The sequence below is a fragment of the Phocoena sinus genome, chromosome 10 (assembly GCF_008692025.1).
Source record: "Phocoena sinus isolate mPhoSin1 chromosome 10, mPhoSin1.pri, whole genome shotgun sequence".
In the NCBI taxonomy this organism is placed as follows: Eukaryota; Metazoa; Chordata; class Mammalia; order Artiodactyla; family Phocoenidae; genus Phocoena; species Phocoena sinus.
This window is the reverse complement of record NC_045772.1, coordinates 9,142,157-9,159,128: the sequence shown is the minus strand read 5'-3', so window position 1 is coordinate 9,159,128 and position 16,972 is coordinate 9,142,157.

Below are 16,972 nucleotides of genomic sequence, written 5' to 3'. Positions count from 1 at the left end.
CGGTGGTTACTGGGGAGCAGGGGAGGGTGGGGAAGGGAGCCTGCAGGAACTCCCTAGGGCAGCCAAGTGGGAGCTACGGTCCCCTCTGGGGAGAAGCCCACCATTCAGCCTCCTGGGGCTTTGGACCTGCAGTGGGAAAGGGGGATGCCAGGAGATCCCAGGGCTCTGTAAATAGATGCATTTGGGCCCAGGAGGAAGAAGGGACACCAAGATCGGAGGGGATGAAAAGTGGCAGCTGGAAGGAAGCCCCGATGGACGCTTTGTAGTGTCCTCAGGAGTGCTGGGCCAGAGGGAGCAGGGACCTCCACCCTGCTGCCCCACAGGACACACTGCACGGATGGCCCTGTGCCCCCAGCCCCTCCGGACCTGACACAGGTGTGGGACCTGGGAAGTCTTCCTTTTGGTTCCAAACCTGGCCTTGACATTCCTTCTTACTTTTGATATCACTGTCTTGTGGGCTGCCCACCCAGTCCTTGCAAGACCAGGAGTCCAGTTCTCAGGGTGGGATGGGACTGTCAGCCAGCCTAGTAAGTCAGCCCTGGGGGAGGAACCTCCTCGTCCCCCATCACCCCTTCCCACTGGAACCCACAGCCCCAGCTCTCCACCATCTCAGGTGGAGTCACCCATGTGCCCCTCCTTGGGGCTGGCTAGGGGCCAGGAAGGGGCCATGAGGTTGCCCTGGGCCCAAGAGGGACATTAAGGCCAGTTGTATGTCATCTCATTCCTTAGTTGCCTCGTGGGGGAGGGGGATGTATTGTTAGAGTAGATTCTAAGCTGCTGTAATTAAGAGACCCCCAAATACAGTGGTTTAAGCAGACAGAAGCTTGTTTCTAACTTAACTCTCCAGAGGGAAGTTGTCTGGATCTGGTAGGGCAGCTCTGCTTTCCTTCATCACACTTTCCAATTCTGGGTAGAGTGGTTGCTCAAGCTCCCACCGTCACATGTGCATCCGTGTCTGAGGGAACCAGAAAAAGGCATGGAAGCGCACACCCTTCCTGTTAAGAGCATGAGCCAGAGATGGCACAGTCACCTCCGATGGCATCTCACTGGCCAGGACTTAGTCACATGGCCACAAGTAGCTGCAAGGGAAGCGGGAAAAGTAGTTTTCAGCTGGGCTGCCCTGTTCATTTATTAAAGGAAGGAGGAGGAGAGGATGGATATGGGTACAGGAGCATCTCTGGCACAAGGGGAGGAGGGGAGAGGGTAGAAATGACTGTTGTAGTTGTAGATCCTGCTCGCATGTTCAGAGCTCCTGAAACCTGCCCCTGCCCCCCTCACTGCCAGCCCAGGGCCAGGGTGCAGTGAGAGCCTGCCACTGTGGGCTGGGAGAGACGCCCCCTCCCCTAGGCCCCCTCAGATGTTTACCCAGTGATGCCGGGTCGCAGAGCCTGCCTGTGGAACTGTACGTGTTTGTGCGTGTGTGTGCGTGTGTGTGTGTGTGTGTGTGTGTGTATTTATGGGCATGGGTGCATGCTTGCTGTATACTTGTACGTGACTGTGTTGGTGCGTCCCTGTACATATATGCTTGTGTGTGGATGTGGAAGCAGGGCCCAGGCCACCCTTCCCGAGACCTGGAGCCTGGGGCCACACCTCCTGCAACTTCCCAAAATGACTGAGGCAGAAAGCAAGCTGGGGAGCCCGGAAAGCCAGGCTAAAGGGGATGTTGGGTCCGTCTGTCTGTCTGTCTGTCTGTCTTTCAGTCCAAGGAATGAGAATCCTCCCGACCAGAGTGCTGTAGGGCTGAGAGCCCACCACGACCCCCCGGCCCCTTCCCTCCATCCCGGCCCCTCCAGCCTCCAGCCGGGATTTTCTTGGGGTGTCTTATTGGGGGTTTCCTGATGGGTCGGGAGAGGAGGGCGTCTCCTTTGCCATAGCTCTGCCTGGGGAGGCGCCCGGCGTGGGTGTGGCTCGGGGAGCTGGCCGCAGAGCAGCCTCGGGCAGGCGGGTGTGAAGCAGGTATGGGGGTCTCTGTTGCCCCCCCACTGTCCCTCCCATTGAGGGGGTGTCCCGAGGGAACCCTTCCCTTGGAGGTAGAGCAGCCCCCTTCTCTCTGGCCCCTCTTGCAGCTAAGGGGCTCAAGAGCTCAGGGTGTCCCTGTGGCTCTGGATCACCCAGGCCAGGGTGACCTGGCCTCACCTCCAGCCACCTCTGCTCCCCGCCGGGCGGGCAGTCCCTGGGGGCTTCTGACGCGTGCCTGAGCCCCAGCCCAGGGCCCCCCTCCTTGACAGCTTCCTCGCCCTACGCCCCTGGCACACTCTACTGCTGAAGGGATGCCCCTGTCCAGGCTGTCAGGGGTCCCTGGCCTCCAGTTCACCAGCTCAGGGGCAGGGGAAGGCAGAGGGGAGGAGCTCAGACCTGCCAGGCCCCACCTTCCCTCTCAGACCCAGGAGGGCCGGGCGCATTCACGGCCACCGCCAAGTGGAGGCCTGGCCACGGAGCGGAGCGCACGGCTTCCAGCGGGCTGTGGGGGCCAAGGCGTGGGGTTGAAGAGTTTCACTTATAGGCACGTCAGACACTGGGAATTTCGGAGGCAGGGGAGCCCTGGGCCACTCCCCCAGTATGAAGGAAAACCAAACTGTGAATGTGAGCGCCAGTGCACTGCTGGCCCTGGCGCCATAGCCAGCTTGCTTTCTCTGGGAACCACCCGCCCTATGGCCTCCAGACTCAAGGAGGCCCAGCACACCTTGGATCATGTTGGTTCCCATGGGCAGGCGTGGAAGAGCTTTGGGGACAAAGGTGACAGGGTGGGGAGACAGGACTTGCCCAAGCAGCGGGCAGGGTCCTGGGAAATGTGTAATTTAAGGACACCAATAATAATAATAGTATTATTTTTTTTGTAAGGGAAAATCAATATGTACATTCTGAAATCATTTTCTCTGTAAATGGTTGGATTTCATTTCACCCTTAAAGGGATGCTTAAAGGAGAAGATAATATTAATAATAAAAACAGCTACAAAGTCTGCAGTGTGTGCTTGAGTGGCCAGTTTGGGGGTGCTCTGGGGCAGGGAGGGGTGCGAGTGGGTAGCTCTGGTCTTGCTGGGTCGGTGGGGTGTGAGCCTTCCTGGGGACTGGACAGCGGTGAGGGAGGGGCCGTTCTGAGCATCTTCATTTAGACATGCAGTTACCCCCTCCCCTTGCCCCGACCAAGGGAGCATCTGTCCCTCCCACCGGTGGAAACGGGCCTGGAAAGGGAGGCGCTAACAGTCCTTCACAGAAGGACCTGGCCTGGCTATGCCCACCCTCCTGAGGTGGGTGGGGACCCCTTTGGGGATCTAGATGAAGACTTTTGTGCCTCTAGTGAGAGTGGGGCGATTCTCCCGCAATTGTGCTCTCAGCGGTCTTCCTCCCTACGCCTGTCAGGGGTCCTAAGGCCACACAGCCACTTGGTGGCAGACCAGGGCCAGATCTGAATTCCCAGGACTAGGCCTGTCACCAGCCCTCCGGGGCAGGTAAGGGCGGCAGCCTCCAGGATGGGTCATCTCCCCTATGGAGCTAATCTGGACTTGTGCTGTGATGTGTCTGGGCTGTGGAATGTGGGGACTTCCCTGACAGCTTCCTCTAGGCCTTCTGGATCCTGGCATTGTCCTGGGGAGGGGAGCCTCTGGGTATATTCTAAGGACAGTGTCAGAGATGGTGGGAGCGGACACACTTTGAACTCTGCCTTGGTACCTCATGGGGTGGCTGTGAAGCAACTGTCTGTGGGGAGACTGAGGCTGGGGATAGGAAGAGGAGTGACAGAGGGTTGGTGGCTGGAGCAAGGGCTAATGCCTCCTGAGCCCCTGCAAATTGCCAGGCGCTGTACACACGTAACTCTGATGCCTGGACTCCCGGCCACACCCCCAAAGCCCAGGAAGGCGCCCACAGGTGCAGGATTGAGCGAGAGTGGAAGAGATGTAGATGTCGCATCTATCTGGAAGAGAGCGGTGGTGACCCACTTGCCCCTTAAGATAAGCTTACAGCCCTTAAATCACATCTGAGGGAATTCCCTGGCAGTCCAGTGTTTAGGACTTGGCGTTCGCATTGCCGGGGCGGCGAGGCCGGAAAAAAAAAAAGTCTGAGAGTGAATCACGACCATCATAAACATTTACAGACATTATTTATTAAATGCCTATTTTGTGCCAAACTCTGGGCTAAGAGTGTTCCCTCCCCATCATTCCCATTTTACAGATGTGGAAAATGAGGCTTGGACATATTAAATAGGCAGTGAATGGCAGAGTCAGAGTTTGCCTAAACCCAGAAGCTGAGCTCTTAACTGCCAAAGTGCACTCCCTCTATCAGCATCCACTCGGGGAGGAGGAAGGGGAGAAGAGGTGAGGACAGGATGGCGGTGATGCCCGCGTCAACGTTCAGACATCATCCAGGCTCCTAACTGAGCCAGGCACAGTGCTGGGTCACCGGACACTGAGAGCGAGGACAGTCCCTGTTCGCAGAAGGACCACAGTCAGTGGGGGAACACAGACAGGTAAGCACGACCTCAGGACGGTGAGGTGAGGCTGGCGCAGAGTCCTCAGAGCCCAGGAACCGGCATGGTGCTCTGTCCGTGAGTATCAGGTACAGCACTCCCCCTCCGCTGGCCATCCAGGAGGGTGTGGGGTGCTGACAAGGCTCCATGACCTTGGGAGGGACGCGTATTCCCTTCCAGACTCAGTCTTCTCTCTGTAAAAATGGCCCATAGAAAGCTTTACTGCGCATAGAGGGTAAAATGAAATAAAGGGAAATGCATGGCAACCTGTTAAGCGCCATCAGGATGGAAGAGACAAGAGCAAAAGTGACGACTACAGTCAACACCAGTCATTAACCACTGCCCTGCCCGGTTCGCTTTGCAAGTTGGAGCTTCAGCTGTGTGCACATAAAACCCACAAATCCCGAAGGCCCATCATCCTGGAGCCCATTGGAAGTCCCCACCCATGTGCCCCAAATCATGAAACATCCACAAATCTCTGGTTAAAGCTCAAAGGAGTGAAAGGCCTTGCCCAGGGCCAGTCTTCTTGCCAGCATCCTTGGCCCCTCACCTGCTGTTCTAATGAATTTCCAGAGACTCCGTTATCGCAGGAAACTAACTCTTTCAAATTCATATAGTCTTTTAATAGTTTTTTTTCTTACTCTATTGCTTATTTATTGCTGTAACACAAACCACCCTGAAATTTAGTAGATAAAACAACAATCTATCTGCTCACAGTTCTACCATTCAGGCTGGGTTCAGCCGAACAGTTCTTCTGCTCAGCAGCGGGCGGGCAGCTGCTACAGGGACGCACCCACCTGCTCAGACCTGACCCACACTGTTGGTGACAAAGGAAGGGATAACGCACAAAAGAATGAGCCTGTCAGCCAGTCAGCCATCACACAGACAGGACTCCCCCAACCTCACAGACCCACTGAAAAGACGCTCTGAGAAGGACCCCACATCACCCACGAGGTCTACTGCCAAAAAAGCCATTGCCTGACGGTCCCAAGGAGCATCACACAAACCCACGTTAAGGAACAATCTACACAAAATATGGCCCTTCATATATACACCCCCCTTATTGCCTGCAGCCCTGTGCTGCCGTATTTGCGAGAAAAGCCCAACCCTGTATCAGTATCACAGACCATCTTTTTATATATATATATATATATATATATATTTGTTTGTTTATTTATTTATTTTTGGCTGCACGTGGGCTTTCTCTAGTTGCGGCAAGAGGGGGCTACTCTTTGTTGTGGTGAGCGGGCTTCTCATTGCGGTGGCTTCTCTTGTTGTGGAGCACGGGCTCTCGGTGCACGGGCTTCAGTAGTTGTGGCACACGGGCTCAGTAGTTGTGGCTTGTGGGCTCTAGAGCGCAGGATCAGCAGTTCACAGACCATCTTTGAAGCACCTATCCTAGACTACTGAAAGCTTCCAGAGACAAAACGTCAACAGTGACACAGATCATTACCAGTGTGGCCTCGACATGTGGCCTGGTTGTCCCCATTATCCCAACTGGTCAAGGCCAGAGAATCTCCCAGTCAAGTCCAACCTAAAGATCAATCCATTCTCAGCTGAACTGCTTTAGCCACTAAGCTGTGGGGTGATTTGTTACACAGCTAGTTGTGGCTCTACGTAACTGATACAGTTTGCTTTCAGTTAATGACAGAAAAGCCAAACCAAACTAGAAAAGCAGGGAAGGAATTTATTGGCTTGCTGGGGGTAAAGTTCAGTAATGTCAAAGGCTTTGGATCCAGCTTGAGGCAGAGCTCAGTGTCACATTGTCATCCAGCTCTCTCTGTGGCTCAGCTCAGTTCCACATCCCAACCTGTGTTGTCCTTATTCTCAGATGGGTTTACCCCTCATGCCTGCAAGATGGCTGTAGCGGCTCCAGGTCTCACAACATCTCATCTTGGGTACTCAGCACAGAAGAAGTAGAGCTCCTCCCCCTAAAAGTCCTATGCCTGGATCTCACTGACTTGGATGTGGTCATGTGATCATGCCTTGAGCACTGAGACTGGAGGGGGGTTGGAATATACTGATCGCCTTATTGAAAAGGAGGGGGGATGGTCCCCCCAAAGTGGGGGCAAAGATGCCACCATTGGTACAACCTCAACTGCCTCCATCAGGCCTTTTACCAGCCCTTGGTAAACTCCCTCTCCTGGATCATCTGGGAAATGAGGCTCTTCATAGGACAGACTTCCAGAGTGGTTGTGAAGATGCTCAGAGCTTGGGACAAAGCCTGGAGCACTGTGAGAGTGTCAAAAGTGTGAGTTATCGTCATCATGACTATGTTCTCCCACTCCACTTCCTCACGTGGTGCATCTGACACACGGATCACACAGCCTGTCTCAACACGCCTTCCCTTAGCCTCTGTGACTACTTCTTCCTCCTCCCTGACATTCCTCCTTGGTTGCCTTTCTGGGCTCCTTTAACGCCATGCACCCCTTCAATAAGGGGGCTCCCCATGGCTTAGTCCTGGGCTCACTGCTCTGCTTACAGTATATGACTCTAGTCAAGGTGGCGTCAGCTCACTCTCTCCAGGGAGTCCTGTCTCCTGAGCATCTGGTCCATGGAACCCACTGTTAGATGAGTCCCCAAGGTGTCAAGTTCACCTCAAACACCAAGGAGCCACATGGAACTCAGCTTCCCCACAGGCTCTTCCTCCTGTTCTGTATTTTCCATCCCATTGATGACCCTTCATCCTCCCAATCACAACAGCTGGAAATCTGAGAGTCATTCTTGAATTCTCCCTAATAGTAGCTACCATTTATTGAGCACCTGCTGTATACCGGAGACTGTGTTATGATCTAACCATCCAGGGTCCAAATCCCAGATTCCCACTTGCTAATCACATGACCCTAGAAGTGTTCATCTCAGCATTTGTAAAGTAGAGATAACTGGGCTTCCCTGGTGGCACAGTGGTTAAGAGTCCGCCTGCCAATGCAGGGGACAAGGGTTCGAGCCCTGGTCTGGGAAGATCCCACATGCCGTGGAGCAACTAAGCCCGTGCACCACAACTACTGAGCCTGCGCTCTGGAGCCCGCGAGCCACAGCTACTGACCTGCATGCTTAGAGACCGTGCTCCACAACAAGAGAAGCCACCACAATGAGAAGCCCATGCACCACAATGAAGAGTAGTCCCCACTCGCCGCAACTAGAGAAAGCCGTGCACAGCAAAAGACCCAACACAGCCAAAAGTAAATAAATTTATTTTTTAAAAAAAGTAGAGATGACAACTCAAAGCGTTAGTTGTCATGGGTATTAAATGATGCCTGTGAAGCAGTTGACACAGAGCTGGGCACCCAGTAGGCACTCAGGCAGTGCTACCTGCCGCGGACATCTGCACTTGCTCTTTCCTGTATCTCTTCCTCCCAGAATTTTTTTTTGAATTTTATTTAATTTATATTTTTATACAGCAGGTTCTTGTTAGTCATCAATTTTATACACATCAGTGTATACATGTCAATCCCAATCGCCCAATTCATCACACCACCATCCCCAACCCCCCGCGGCTTTCCCCCTTTGGTGTCCATACGTTTGTTCTCTACATCTGTGTCTCAACTTCTGCCCTGCAAACTGGTTCACCTGTACCATTTTTCTAGGTTCCACATATATGCGTAATATACTATATTTGTTTTTCGCTTTCTGACTTACTTCACTCTGTATGACAGTCTCTAGATCCATCCACGTCTCAACAAATGACCCAATTTCGTTCTTTTTATGGCTGCGTAATATTCCACTGTTTATATGTACCACATCTCCTTTATCCATTCGTCTGTCATTGGGCATTTAGGTTGATTCCATGACCTGGCTATTGTAAATAGTGCTGCAATGAACATTGGAGTGCATGTGTCTTTTTGAATTATGGTTTTCTCTGGGTATATGCCCAGTAGTGGGATTGCTGGATCATATGGTAATTCTATTTTTAGTTTTTTAAGGAACCTCCATACTGTTCTCCCTAGTGGCTGTATCAATTAACATTCCCACCAACAGTGCAAGAGGGTTCCCTTTTCTCCACACCCTCTCCAGCATTTGTTGTTTGTAGATTTTCTGATGATGCCCATTCTGACTGGTGTGAGGTGATACCTCATTGTAGCTTTGATTTGCATTTCTCTAATAATTAGTGATGTTGAGCAGATTTTCATGTGCTTCTTGGCCATCTGTATGTCTTCTTTGGAGAAATGTCTATTTAGGTCTTCTGCCCATTTTTGGATTGGGTTGCTTGTTTCTTGAATATTGAGCTGCATGAGCTGTTTATATATTTTGGAGATTAATCCTTTGTCCATTGATTCATTTGCAAATATTTTGTCCCATTCTGAGGGTTGTCTTTTCATCTTGTTTATGGTCTCCTTTGCTGTGCAAAAGCTTTTAAGTTTCATTAGGTCCCACTTGTTTATTTTTGTTTTTATTTCCATTACTCTAGGAGGTGGATCAAAAAAGATCTTGCTGTGATTTATGTCAAAGAGTGTTCTTCCTATGTTTTCCTCTAAGAGTTTTATAGTGTCCGGTCTTAAATTTAGGTCTCTAATCTATTTTGAGTTTATTTTTGTGTATGGTGTTAGGGAGTGTTCTAATTTCACTCTTTTACATGTAGCTGTCCAGTTTTCCCAACACCACTTATTGAAGAGACTGTATTTTCTCCATTGTATATCCTTGCCTCCTTTGTCATAGATTAGTTGACCATAGGTGTGTGGGTTTACCTCTGGGCTTTCTATCTTGTTCCACTGATCTATGTTTCTGTTTTTGTGCCAGTACTGTATTGTCTTGATTACTGTAGCTTTGTAGTATAGTCTGAAGTCAGGGAGTCTGATTCCTCCAGCTCCGTTTTTTTTCCCCTCAAGACTGCTTTGGCTATTCGGGGTCTTTTGTGTCTCCATACAAATTTTAAGATTTTTTTTGTTCTAGTTCCGTAAAAAGTGCCATTGGTAATTTGATAGGGATTGCATTGAATGTGTAGATTGCTTTGGGTAGTATAGTCATTTTCACAATATTTATTCTTCCAATCCAAGAACGTGGTATGTTGGTATCATCTTTGATTTCTTTCATCAGTGTCTTTCAGTTTTCTGCATACAGGTCTTTTGTCTCCCTAGGTAGGTTTATTCCTAGGTATTTTATTCTTTTTGTTGCAGTGGTAAATGGGAGTGTTTCCTTAATTTCCCTTTCAGATTTTTCATCATTAGTGTATAGGAATGCAAGAGATTTCTGTGCATTAATTTTGTATCCTGCAACTTTACCAAATTCATTGATTAGTTCTAGTAGTTTTCTGGTGGCATCTTTAGGATTCTCTATGTGTAGTATCATGTCATCTGCAAACAGTGACAGTTTTACTTCTTCTTTTCCAATTTGTATTCCTTTTATTTCTTTTTCTTCTCTGATTGCTGTGGCTAGGACTTCCAAAACCGTGTTGAATAATAGTGGTGAGAGTGAAGATAGTGGTGAAGACAGAATCTTCACTATCATTATTCTGAATTCTTTTTCTGGAAGGTTGCCTATCTCCACTTCATTTAGTTGTTTTTCTGGGGTTTTATCTTGTTCCTCCATCTGGTACATAGCCCTCTGCCTTTTCATCTTGTCTGTCTTTCTGTGAATGTGGTTTTTGTTCCACAGGCTGCAGGATTGTAGTTCTTCTTGCTTCTGCTGTCTGCCCTCTGGTGGATGAGGCTATCTAAGAGGCTTGTGCAAGTTTCCTGATCTTCCTCCCAGAATTTAACCATGCATTTTGGCATGTTTGACACACAAGCACATGTGCACACACACATGCCCACACATGCACACACCAGCTCCTGAGCATGGCTAAGCCAACTAGTGACATCCGCTGCCAGGTCAGGGCGATTGCTTCAGGGATGGACAAGTGGACCAGTTCAGGCTAGTGATACAGAAGAAATTGCCGGAAGCTCCTAGAAAGGAAGTTCTTCTCTCTTCTTCAAGAATAATAGAAAAGGAACTACCCCCCTTCCACTACCAGAAAAAATACAGGGGTGTGTGTAGAGCATATAGCTTATAGCACTGGCTGCTGTGTGGAGCCTCTGCTAAAACCCACATCTAGGACTTCTCAGCTATGTGAGCCCATAAATTCCCTTTTGTTAAAGACACTTTAAGGGACTTCCCTGGTGGTCCAGTGGTAAAGAGTCCCCTTTCCAATGCTGGGGACGCGGGTTCGATCCCTGATCAGGGAGGTAGGATCCCACACGCCGCGGTGCAGCTGGGCCCTCGCACCACAACTATTGAGTGCCTCAACTAGAGAGAAGCCTATGAGCTGCAATGAAGAGTCTGCGCACCGCAACGAAAGATCCCACATGCCACAACAATGATCCTGCGTGCCGCAACTCAGACCCGATGCGGCCATAAAGAAAGTGGAATAAATAAATATTTTTAAAAAGATAAAAAATAAAGACACTTTGAGTTGGGTTTTCTGCTACTCACAGCCAAAAACATTTGAACTCATCTGATGGAACTCATCACTCCTCTGCCAGTTCGTACCCACTATTCTCTCCTCCCAGAACCTTCTGCCACCATTTTGCACCCAACTTTTTCGCCTTTTGGGCTCCACTCCGGTGTCAGATTCTCCACACCCGGGTTAGGTGCTGACTTTCTGGGCTCCCGTTCTGCCTGAATGTCTCCAATGATGCCCTTTCCACACGGACTTAGAATTGTCTGCTTTTGTGTTTGTCTCCCAGAAACAGTTGTGGCACAACTCAATGGCTATCAGAGGAATGAATGACTAAACAACTCAACGCCACTAAACAGTGGAGGCGTCAGGACTCGAACCCGGGACTGTCTCCAGTGCTGATACCCCCACTTCCCTGACCCCCAGCTCCTTGGTCACCCCACTCTGCCAGCCCAAGGGCTGGCGTTCTGTCACAGACACCCTCCCTGCCCATCCGAGGGCAGTAGGTATTCTACGGCCCAAACGTCCTCCTTTGCAGGGCTTGCCCACAGGATCGGCTGCCCCGCAGTTATCCACCCAGCCTGGCCCAGACTTGCCACTTCTATTGAATATCACACTGGATCAGCCTCTGTGACGTAATTAGAACCTCCAGCCTGTCCTGCCAGGCTGCCTGTCTGAAGACCCAGCCTGCCTCACACAAGCCCCACTTTAGGGGGCTCTGCCTTCTAGAGGGTCACACAGGACAAAGCCAGGCCCTCATCCACGTGACAGTCCATCAAGGAGGCAAAAATAACAATCCTCTCCCTCCCGTGATCTGCTCTGCCCACCACTCCCTTGCCCTTCCAGGAACGGGACTTCTAGACTTTCTCGCATTTGGTTCCACAAACATTGGTCAAGGCCTGGGGCGTAGGCTGAGGGGTGGGAGGAACAAGACACGACATTCTTGAGATTTGTACGAGGCAGAGAGTTTCCTGATTCACCCATTCCAGTTAATGAGACCACTTCTTGGGACAGAAGGCTCGGCTGGGGGTGCTCAATTCAATAAAACTTTCAAAGAGGCCCCTTGATCGTTAGCATTTGAAGCAATCTGACTAACGCGCTTAGGAGGCAGTTACGGTCTTGCAAATCCCGTTCAGCCTTCAGGAAGCCCCATTGCTGATGCAGTCAGGCACGTGGCCCTGCGCCATGACCATCAGTCCTCTGGTCTGATGCCCGCTGGTCCTACCACCATATCCGGGCCACTACTTGACCTTTCAACTTGACCCTCCACTCAGTGACAGACTGCTGTGTGACAGGCCCTGAGGAAGATACAGAAATGGACAAGACACATTTTCTGCCTTCCAGGAGCTCAAAATCGATGGGGAGTAGACCGGGGTTTCCCGACCTCACCGCTACCAACATGGTGGGCCAGGTCGTTCTTTGCTGGGGGCGCTGTCCTGTGCATTGCAGAGGTTTAGCAGCATCCCTGAGCTCTACCCACTAGACGCCAGTAGAATCCACTCCCCCAAGTGTGACAACCAAACATGTCTCCAGACATTGTTAGAGGTAAGCAGGAGCGCCCAACCACTGAGCATCTGCTGTGTCCACGCCAGGCCCTTTGCATATGCGATCTCCTGTAATCTGAATAGTATTTGGGGGGGGGGGGGGTCCTCTCACTTTCCAGCCTACGAGATTGGAGGTGGGGAGCCTAGGATTTAGGGACATTAAGGGTAGAATTTGCTCAATGGCACGCAGCTTCCCAGCTGGGATTTAGGACCAGGGTTCCACCAGCCTTCTCGTGGTGCAGCACTGCCACCTGGTGGGAGAGCCGGGCATGTCCGTGACCCGCGGCGCTGGCTTCCCTTCTCTCCTTTCCTTCTTCTTTCTTCCTTCTCAATGGACACCACCCAGGATATGAGGTAGAGTATACAAATACAGGCCACAGAATGGAAAAGCAAATGTATAAAAATCAGAACCGTGGAAAATGATAACGATAAAAGAAAACCAAACCTAGGATCTAACTCAAAACGAGGAAGGCAGTGCTGGGGGAATGTCAAAGTGCTAGAGGCAGACAGAGGAAAGGGATCCTTTTCTCCCCTTTTACAGAGGAAATGAAGTTTCCAGAACTTGCATGGGAGGTGTCAGAGCTCTGAGGAGGAACACTGGTGGAGGACACACCTCTGGAGCATTTGTCTTTTCTACCCAGCAGGGCTGGGCCTCACTTCTGGGTCCCCAGCACTCTGCCCAGGGCCTGGCCACGCTCACTAAATCCTTGTCGAATTCTACTGACCCGAGATGCACGTAGTAACTCACCCTTCCTTGGGTGACTGGTCTCCCAGGCCTCTAACTGGCGTTAGAATTAGTAGTACTAGATGTTGCTATCTGCTCCACCGGCGTGTCCCCAGTCGGGCCCCAAGGACTCGATTACTGGCCTTGCCATACACCCCAGACCTTGACCTGGAAACGCAGAAATCATCCATTGTTCTTCCTTTTCCCTCTTCCAGTCTCCCCCTACTAGTCCATTCTCCATGCAGGGCTGCTGCCAGTCCATACAGGCTTTTGTGCAAAACTGGGAAGGGCATCTCTTCCTCAAGACATTTTACTTCCCTCTATTAGAAAATTGCCATAATGTATTGATTTCATTAGAATGAGACAAATCACTGCCTTCTGCTAAAGAAATGTCATAAGAAACACACAACTGTACAAGGTCTAAGATGTGACAGGTGCTCCTTGGATGTGGTGTCCTTGTGCAGTACGTAACCTGAGCAACCACACCCAGCAGCCCTGCCTCTACATTCTAGATCTGATTCTATTACCACCCCTTCCCAACTTAAATATAGTCTATAGCTCCTCATAACCTACCGTGCCAAGTCAAAGTTCCTGATGCAGCTCCAGGGAGCCTTGCGGAGGGCACACTCACCCGGAAGTTGGAAAATGTAAAGTTGTCACAATATTCTGAAGAACTGGAGATGGGGTGCTTACATACACACAAGAATTTAATATATGATAAAGGTGGCACTGGGGGAAAGAAGGATTATTTCATAAATATCTGACAGCCATTTAGAAAAAAAGGCTAATTACAATCCCTCCCTCACTCCTTACACCAAAGTGAATTCCAGATGAATACACCACAGATATAAAAATTTTTTAAAGTACAATTTGGCCAGTATTTTCTGTCTCTGGGTGGCTGTACAGTTGAGTGTGTTTGTGGGGGGGGGGGGTCAGTAGGGAGGATTGAGCTGGATAAACTCCCGGGTCTAACAACGGTGAAAGCTGCCATTCATTCATTTCACCCCAACTCTAAGCCCAGAGACCTCAGCCCACCACACCCATCTACCTCCTGTAACACTTTCTCCTTGACTGGAATATTCTCAGCTCTCTGGCACTCCTAGCCCCTGGGTGTGGGAGCCCTGCAGGTCCCAGCATCCCTCGGGAGCCCACCTCCCAGGCTGCACCCAGGCCTTCTGCTTCAGGTCCTTTCCGGGCTGTGGAAGTATTTACCTTGGACTTGAGCACAGCTGTGCTGTTTTGGTTTCCTTGTGCTGTATTTTAAGGTTGGTGCTTTTTTTTTGGGCTGTATACGGGCCTCTCACCGTTGTGGCCTCTCCCGTTGCTTGCGGAGCACAGGCTCTGGACGCGCAGGCTCAGTGGCCATGGCTCACGGGCCCAGCCGCTCCGCGGCATGTGGGATCCTCCCAGACCAGGGCACGAACCCGTGTCCCCTGCATCGGCAGGCGGACTCTCAACCACTGCGCCACCAGGGAGGCCCAGGTTTGGTGCTTTGTGATTGGAGCTGGGAAGACATGTCAGAGAGGGTATTCATCCTGACTCTGGTGGGCAGTCAGGCTTTCTCTCCGAATCCCTTTCTTCCCATATCATATGAAAAAATGCTCATGAGGCCTTGGCAGACTCAGCAGACTAGAGGAGCCCAACGGGTCATGCAAATGAGTGAACACCCATGGAAGAGACAAGAGGGAGCGGTGGGGATTGGAGTAAGCTGGGGAGCTCATACTCTGTCCAAAGGTGGTGGCTGCTCCTCAGCATGGGTGGGGAGTCCAGTGCGTCCAGATCTCCTAAACATTCAAGCAGGACTTCCCTGGTGGCGCAGTGGTTAAGAATCCACCTGCCAATGCAGGGGACACGGGTTCGAGCCCTGGTCCGGGAAGATCCCACACGCCGCGGAGCAACTAAGCCCATGTGCCACAACTACGGAGCCTGTGCTCTAGAACCCACGCACCACAACTACTGAGCCCGTGCGCCACAACTACTGAAACCCACCCGCCTAGAGCCCGTGCTCTGCAACAAGAGAAGCCACCACTATGAGAAGCCCACGTACCACAATGAAGAGTAGTTCCCACTCACCACAACCAGAGAAAGCCCGCGCGCAGCAAAAAAGACCCAACGCAGCCAAAAATAAAATAAATTAAAAAAAAACATTCAAGCAAACCTGGAAAGCTGTCTTTTATAATTGTCTGCATCTTACAAAGTTCTTTGTGGAGCAAGGAGAACACTTCTCAGTCCAGTCCAGCACGTGGACCTCCAGTTTGCCCCTTGAGGAGGTGGAAGCTATAGTCAGCCTGAGTGGTGCTGCCTCATCTGTAAGATGGGCACATTGATACCCAGCCCTTGCAGGCTGTAATAGTGATCCATGGGGATGAAGGATGTAAAGGGAAACCAACTAGCATTCATTGAGCGATTGCTCTGGGCTGGGCACGATCCTTCTCCTAAGCCCTGAAATTCCCTGTGCAGAGGTGCACAGGTGGGAACTGGGGAGGTAGGATCTGGGCTCCGAGCCCACACATCTGCCGCCCTGGCCACCCACTCCTGCTGCCTGCCAAAGGGAGGTACTCCGTGAACAAGCCTACGTTCCCTTTGCCCATTGCAACAGTACCTGGCACAACGTGGGCAGCAGAGATTTCACAGGACAACGGGGGAGCCTCACTCCTGTCCAGGGATGTCAGGTTTTAGTTTGGTGAACACAGGATCAATGACATCTGAGGACAGCAAAGCCCGTTAGGAGGTGGTTGGCTCTCTGAGAACGATTTCCAGGTCCCTGGCTGCTGAAACTCCAGAGCCTCACTGATCTGTCTACAGCCAACATCTCCATCATCCTGGGTGATAAGAGCATCTGCACCTTCACTCCACCCTGGGTTCCCCTGGGAGGGCTGCGGAGGGCTGGTGGGCTGCACTGAGCCTTCTGTCTTGTCATCCAATAGCAATTTCCCTCCACTTCAGAGCACCAAGCATTTACAGAGCGTCTCAATTTTATAAGGCATCCTCCTGGGCAAAGTAAAGGGAATGTGACTGGAAAGACCCAGGCCTCAGGGTTCTCACTCTCTCTGCCTTCTTAGGGAAGCCTGGGACTGCGCTGAGCCACTCCTCCTGCAGGTAAAGGGGTACCTGGCCCGCTCTCACTCTCCCCTCCTGCCCCTCTGTGACGTCCCTCCAGGGAGGGCTTACTCACGATGGCATTTTCAGCTTCTCTCCCTCTACTGACTCCTTCCCTCCCCTGCTTGAGGCTAGAACGGGCACCACCCAACCCAATCTGCTTTTCTTCCCCTCTAACTGTCCTCTCATCTTGCTCTTTCCCTTCTCAGCAAAATCACTGTGTCTCTCTCTACTTTCCATTTACTCTTCAGCCCCTGGGCCTCTGCCCCCACCTCTTGCTGAGCCAGTCAGTCAGAGACCATCTCCTAACAGGAGAAGGATGATATGGGACTTGCCGGGGCGCTGGCCTCTGTGAACACACCCTCCTCCCCCCAAGCCTGCAGGACACTCCTGTCTTCTGACTGGTCCTCTCCAGCATCCTTTGCTTCCGATCGGTGTCGCCAGGGCTGCTCCTCCTTTTCCCCTGCCTCCACCCTTGTCCTGAGTGATTTCATCTAGCCCTTGGATGGTTTGGAGCTCAGACCCTAGTCCCACCGCTTATGGCTCTTCGAGATCCCGTCTCCTTGGATGCAGATGGGACAATGACAGTCTTATCCTCACAGGACTCTGATGGCAGGTGGGGGTTGGTGCATGTGTCTTGGCACAGGCGGGGAGCTCAGGAACTGTTCACGTCTTACTGCCCACTGATGACCCCTTCGAGGGACACCACAGTGGCCTGGGGACTGATCTCCCTGCAGGTCTCAGCCTGCCCAGTCCTGTCGAACCAGGTA